This window comes from Mirounga angustirostris, unplaced genomic scaffold (genome assembly GCF_029215605.1).
Source record: "Mirounga angustirostris isolate CCGP_5_RB_7025 unplaced genomic scaffold, mMirAng1.0.hap1 SCAF_6, whole genome shotgun sequence".
NCBI classification, from domain to species: Eukaryota; Metazoa; Chordata; class Mammalia; order Carnivora; family Phocidae; genus Mirounga; species Mirounga angustirostris.
The window spans coordinates 4,882,046-4,889,089 of NW_026991714.1; the positions used below are offsets into that span (position 1 = coordinate 4,882,046).

Genomic DNA, 7,044 nt, shown 5'->3' on the forward strand with positions numbered 1-7,044 from the left:
TCCTAGTAATACTCTTTGCCCTTAAATCTACTCTATCTAGTTTTAATATAGCCATTCCAAGTTTATTTTGATTAGTGTTAGCGTGTTATATATTTTGCCATCCTTTTACCTGTAACTTATTCATGTCTTTATATAGTGAAAGGGATTTCTTGTAGGCAGTATATAGTTAGGTATTACTTTTACAATCCAATTTGACAAGCTCTGTCTTTTAATTGGTGTTTACTTTTTTAAGATTTTATTTATTTATTTGAGAGAGTGAGTGAGTGAGAGAGTGAGCACAAGCCAGGGGGAGAGGCAGAGGGAGAAGCAGGCTCCCTGCTGAGCAGGGAGCCCGATGTGGGGCTCGATCCCAGGACCCTGGGATCATGACCTGAGCCAAAGGCAGACACTTAACCAACTGAGCCACCCAGGTGCTCCTAATTGGTATGTTTAGATCATTTACATTTAATGTGATTATTGACATAGTTGGGTTTAAATTTTCCATCTTGCTATTTGTCATCTATTTGTACCATCTGTCCTTTGTTTTTGTTTTTTTCCTTCTTCTCTGCCTTTTTCTCAATAATGTAAATAACTGAAATTCAAAATAGAAAATATGGAGAAAGACTTGGGATTTTACAGATTAAACTGGTGGTGACAGGAATGGCTTAATAGAGAAAATATCAGGTCGTAATTCTGCTTGTGGTCCAACTCCGGCATCTTTGCTGAGGGTCACATTGAGCTGTGAGTGCAAGGATGGCTTTAGAGTCCGCACCATGGCAGAAGACATCAAGACCAAAATCAGGAACTACCAGACTGCCCGTTTTGACAGCCACTTCCCCAACCAGAACCAGACTAGGAACTGCTGGCAGACCTACCTGGACTTCCAGCACTGTGAGAAGGCAGCGATTGTTAAAGGGGTGATGTCTCTGTGTGTGAATGGTACCGGCCTGTGTACAAGTCCCTCTACCCCATATCCTGGGTGTCAGCCTGGGACGATTGCTGGGCTGAAAGCACATTTCCTGGGAAGATCTGAACTGGCTCCACCCACCTCTCCTGTATCCTCCATCCTTCTCCCAGGGTGGCAAAGGGGGACCTGTGCACAAGGTGATCCCCACCCTGGGATCTTGAATCATGGCTTAACTAATAATAAATACTCGTTGGAAAAGTGTAAGACTGTGTATGTGTAAAAGAGCCAGATGATCGGGCAAGAAGTTGGGGTGGGAATTAATACCTTGATCAGTAAGAGGGGCTTCAGGGTGATTGTTTTTTTCTGTTTTGTTTTGTTCTATGTTATTAAATTGACCACCTTCTCTTTTAAAAAAATAGAATGTCATTTGATCTGGACCTTGAAATATTTTGGATCAGAGTGATGGTGGATGGGAGGCACGCCATCTTGAGGGAATAGGATGAGCAAAGGGGATGGAGACAGGAAAGTATGTGTTTGGTTCAGGAGAAAATGGATTATGCAGATGGTCAGAGGAAGAGTGGCAGGAGAAGATGTGAGGGTACGTATACTATTGCCAGCTTCCTATGGACGCCCCCACCCTGACGGCCTGCAGATACCTAAGCCTCCTGTCAACTCAAACCCCTTATCTGCCTTCAAACCTACTCTCTCTCAGAAGCCCATAATTTGATGTGTGGCATCACCATTTTCCTTAATATCTATTCCAGAAGGCTCTGAGTCATCTTAAATGCCTCTTTGTTCTTCACCTCTATCCATCCCACCCCCAGGTCACCTCTCCAATTTGAACTTTCCTTTCTATCCCCCTGGTCTTGGAGCGAGCACTTGCTTGCTCTCATTCTTGTGCTCTCTCTCTTTCTCTCTCTCTCTCTCTCTCCCCTCAACTACTGCATTAGCCTTCTCACTGGTCTCTCCATTTCTAGATTCGTCTTCCTTCACACCATCTTTCACACAGGGACTAACTCCCTGTACCCCCTGAAAATGGATGTGAAATTCTATGTGTGTTCTTTCTTGGGGAAACCTGTAGCTTTCATTAAAGTCTCAAAGACAGCGACAGTCCACAAAAAGCTAAGAGTGACTGCCTTGTGTCTTTGATGTTCAGTTAATGTAGTGCAGTTGACAGACTACTGAACAAGAAGTCAGGAGACCTAGGGCGCCTGGTGGCTCAGTCGGTTAAGGGTCCAACTCTTGATTCTGGCTCAGGTCATAATCTCCGGGTCTTGAGCTCAAGTCCTGCATCAGGCTCCACGCTGGGTGTGGAGCCTGCTTAAGATTCTCTCTGTCCCTCTCCCTCTGCCCCTCCCCATCCCTCTCTTTAAAAAAAATATCAGGAGACCTAGGTTCTAGCTCTGGTGCTGCCACTAACTTGCTGATGATTGGGGGTGATGTTACCTGCTCTGCACCTTTTCCTCATCTGTAAAATAGAGAACGATTTCTTCCAGTCTCAAAATGTTATTTTATTACTTACAAGTAGATTCCTTTAACATCAAATATTCCACAGTTTATTTCTTCTCAGGCTCTTCTCCTCTGTTCTGTTCCACTAGACAAACATTTACTGTTGTGTGGTGGTCACTGAGCGAAGCTCTGCATTTAGAAAACAAAGAAAGCACTGCTTCTCCCACTTCATAAACTCACAGACCAGCTGTGCAGACAGATATGTAAATGAGAAATTACCATACAATGTCATAAAATGCAGAGCTCTGGAAGCACAAAGGAGGCCCTCTGGGGGAGGGGCATCTAACTTTGCTTGGGCAAGTTGGGGAGGCCTCAAAGAGGAGAACACAGCTGAGTCTGGAGGGATGAACAGAACTTTCTGAGCAGAGAAGGAGGGGGATGACATTTCAGGCAAAGGAAACACCATGTGAAGGTAGAGGGAGGCAGTAACAGAGTCCCAACTTGGCAGAACAGCCCATACCTGAGGATACTTTGAATGTATGCATGTTGAAGACTTGGGTTTTGAATGCACAGGAAGTAACAGGAGAGAGGGCTGTAGGGGAGAGTGAGTCAGGTACTCAAGGCCCTCACACAGAGTGCCAAGAAGTCTTGACTTCACCCCTTGACAGTGGGGAACCATTGGCTTGTTTTAGGCAAGGGAGTGACCATCTGATTTCTCTTTCTCAGAAAAAGCACACTGGCCGTGGAGGGGAAGATACATTGGAAGGGTACGATGCAAGTTTGGAAGTGAGAAAGGTCTGAATAAGCCAAGGGAGTGGGGGGTGGAGGGAAGGTAATGTGTCCCCTTTAAACCTGTTACACCCAAAGAAGAGCCAAGTTAAAATGTCCAGCAGGATGCTGGAAATATGATTCTGATGCTCAGAAGAGCGATCTGGATTTAGGAGCATGAATAAGTAAGTGCTGATGGAAGGCACGAGAGAGAATGACAATACTTTGGGAGAGCCTGTAAGGTGAGGCATAAAGGGGCCGAACGCTGAGTCCTGGGAAATACCAGTGTTTGAAGTCAGGAGAAGAGATTGAGAGGATGGGTGAGATGCAGGAAGCCAAGGGGTGAAGGGAGGAAGGAGGATGGTGATGAGGAATCTACTCTTTTAGGAGGGTTGGATGAGAAGGAGGGGAGAGGGAGCACTGCAGCAAAGGGAGCCTGCAGAGTGGAGGGGCCTATTTTATGTTGTTCTGCCAGCTGGGCAAAGATGAGCCAGGAGGCCCAAGTTAGACACAGGAGAGACTGGGGGAAACAGATGGGCGCAGGAAAGGACGGTATCTAAGGCAAACCCGGAGGACGTATCCTTGGCAAGGGACGTGGGGCATTTGTTCTGCTGAGGAGGGAGGAAGGAAATCAGGAAGAGTTTGCTTTAGTGGTTCTCACATTAGAATCACTGAGATAACTTTTAAAAAGCACCAATAGTTGGGTGCACCTTGGAAATTTCTGGTTTAATGACTCTGGGATGGGTCCTGGGCATTGGTATGTTGTCAGAGCTTCGCAGGTGATTAAAATCTGCAGTCAAGGTTTGAGAACCCCTGGTTTCATTGTAGGTAACTCTTTAGACTGGTGATAACAGGATGGGGTTTGAGGAACCTCGCACTTGATAAAGGTTGGATGACAGGGGATGGTAAAGTTTGGGGACAGGTGAGGACTACAAAAAGAGAAGGAAGTTAGAAGGGAGCTGACACCAATTTAGTGACTTATGTGCCATTGATGTAGGAATGAATGAGGCTCTGTCCTTGTTCTCAAAGAGACCAGGAGCTTAGTGAAGAGAGAGACACCTCGCAACAACCCTATGATACACAGCGTTCTTAACCAGTTAAGCTGTTTTGCTATTTTGTTTCTTTTCTCACTAAAAATGAAAGAAAAAAAAAATCCAGCTGTTTCACAGTGTAGACTGGATCCGGAAATATTTTTGTAAGCATCGAGAGGTGCCTTTCTAGGAAAGTGGGTACTAGTGAAAGAGCTCTAATTATCCTGGGAGATAGAACTGTGCCCAGTTTTGGGGCGCCCGGGTGGCTCAGTCATTAAGCGTCTGCCTTCGGCTCAGGTCATGATCCTGGGGTCCTGGGATCGAGCCCCGTGTCGGGCTCCCTGCTCCACGGGAAGCCTGCTTCTCCCTCTCCCCTTGCTTGTGTTCCCTCTCTCGCTGTGTCTCTCTCTGTCAAATAAATAAAATCTTAAAAAAAAAAAAAAAAGAACTGTGCCCAGTTTTATCAGCAGGGCTCTAGGAAGATGGTGGTTGTGGCCGGGATGTGCGCGTGGCTGGGGTCACCTGTACCTGGGAGTTGGCTGAAATTGCTGATCACTCAACATTGAAAGACTCTGATGGCCATCTTGCTAGCTTCCGTGGTTAAGCAAAGTCCTAAGGATACCCCTTTCTAAACAGCAGTGCTGGGAAAGGGCTCTACTTTTCACCAGAGTGGAAGACCTAACATTTGCCACTGTGGTCTGGGCCTGACTTCTGGGAACAGCCTCATCTGCACCGGAAGCAGGCCCTCCTCTCAGCTGGGATTTTCCTTTAGAGAGTGTCCATCGCCACTTCACGAGCCTTTTGCATCCTCCCTGGAGGTGAAACCTCCACGGCTCCTGAGAGGCCTCTGGTCAGCCTGTTCTATCCCTACTGCCTGAGGCCTGTGAGGTTCTAGAAAGCACTAGGAATCTTGTAAGGTACCTAACAAAGAGGGCAAGTTTGATTGAGAATTGACTGGGGCATGATGTGTATATGGAAAGGGTTCCTTCGGTTACCTTATTAGTCCCATTTTATATAAACAGGAATTGAGCCCGGAAGAAATGAAGAAACTTGCCCATGTCCTCAAAGCTAGGAGCTGTGTTTTCGAAATTAATAAATAATAATAAATATAATAATCTGTTCCACTCTATTGTCCTTCAGGGTCCTGACTCCCTCTGTCACTGTGGGTTGAGGCCCTTGGGAAAATCCCAGTTGGATGTCACCTCAGTGTCCTCTTCCCTCCTAGAGTTAGCCTAGGTCCCTTGGGCCCTAGGATACACGGACCTCCTCTTTGGATCTCCATTTCTTCACTCTGTGAATCCAGATGGGTTTCCATTCTAGCGGTGAGCGTGGAAGGTAGCCCAGAGAATTGCTGCATGGGACACATCACACCAGTTAGAATGAATGTTGGACCTCGCCTCTGTAATCCAGTGCTTTTGTTGCAGAGGTAGAATTGAAAGCCTCCTATCCCACCCTCGGAGAGGAGAAAGGAGAGCTTGAGTTTATTCCAGCTCGATGCCCGGTATCTGTTAATCCTGAAGCTTTATCTGTTGACATCCTGACTTAGGTTTTGGCTTTAGGTGGGGCCAGTCTACAGAACTGCTATTCCAGATATCTATAATTCTCATTCTTTCGGCCTTTCTGAGTCTTGTGAAACAGGCTAGCATCATGTGAACATACTTCATGCTGAAGCTGGTGCCCCAACAGTGGGTCAAATTAGACCCTCGCTGCCTGGCACAGGGTGGGGTGTGCTCGGGGCAGGGCTGGGAACACCTAAGCCTGCTCTGCCTCCCTTTCCCTTTCCCAGCTCTTCTGCCACGTGTCCTTCATATACCGCCAGGATCACGGGTGCAGCCTGGTGCCGGGCACGTCACAGGCACCAAGCACCTGGACTCAGTACGCAGGGACTTCGGTCCTGGAAATAATGATTCTGCATATCGCATGCAGTCTTGGTAGTGAGTCACTTGCTCACTCGTGGTGTGTGATGGGGGCGGGGGGTGGTGAGGAGAGGCAAGGGCTAAGGAGAAGGGAAGTGTTTCCTAAGGTTTTCCATCTTTGAGTGCTAACCATGCAGAAGAAGGTGGCTCTGTCCTCGTGGTTGGTTAGGTTAGAACGGACAACTGTGAAGGATAAGCTTCAGTCTCAGAGAAAAAATTTCATTAGGGAGGAGCAGAAATCCCAAACAAGCTGAGAACCCCTTTCCCTTGGGACTTCTTAATCACAGGGTTGGGTTAGAAGGTATCAGGACTGAAAGCCCAAAGATGTTGAGATGGTGAGAGGACCTGCAAGGGATAAGTATGCGAAGGTGCTTTTGAAGTATTACTATTCCAAGGTAAGTGCAGGGTTGAGCAGCAATAATAAGATAATATAATACTTTAAGCTTTTGCTCACTCCAAAGGGCATAGGGACTTCCCACAACCCAGGCTTTTATGATGGGGGAGACTCTTGGGGGGCTCAGAGCTATTGCCCCACTTCAGGAAGCCCAGCTGGTTCCTTGGAATGCTCCAAGGCAGAAATGCCCCAATTGTGTGGGATGTTTTGGGATACCTACATCCCCTGTCTAGTACCCCCAACTCCAAGGTATCTGAAGCCCCTGGCGCCAAGAGCCTGCGTGATTGGGGTTAAGGACCTGATAGGCCTTTGGAGGTTTCCTGGGAGAAGCGCCCCTCTCCCCTACATCCAAGTTCCCTGCCCCTGCGCCTCCCCCTCTCTCGCTCCCCCAGGGCAGGGCTCCCTTTGTAATTAATCCCAACGCTGAAACCAGAGGGGAGGAAAAAAGTGTTAATGAGGGAGCGTCCCATACTGACTGGGCGGTCACCGCTCGCAGCTAGAACACCGAGTAATTAAATTATTTTTGGAAGCAGGGGGAGGGGGATGCGGTGGTGCGGGTGTCAGGGAAATCCCCGTATGCACGGGAAGCGGGGAGCGTCT

The 7,044-nt window shown here is 47.6% G+C and overlaps 1 pseudogene; it reads left to right on the plus strand.

Annotated features, from left to right (window-relative positions):
• Positions 1-752: 752 nt before the first annotated feature.
• Positions 753-1,012, plus strand: LOC123845305 (cytochrome c oxidase subunit 6B1-like; annotated as a pseudogene).
• The last annotated feature ends 6,032 nt before the right edge of the window (positions 1,013-7,044 follow it).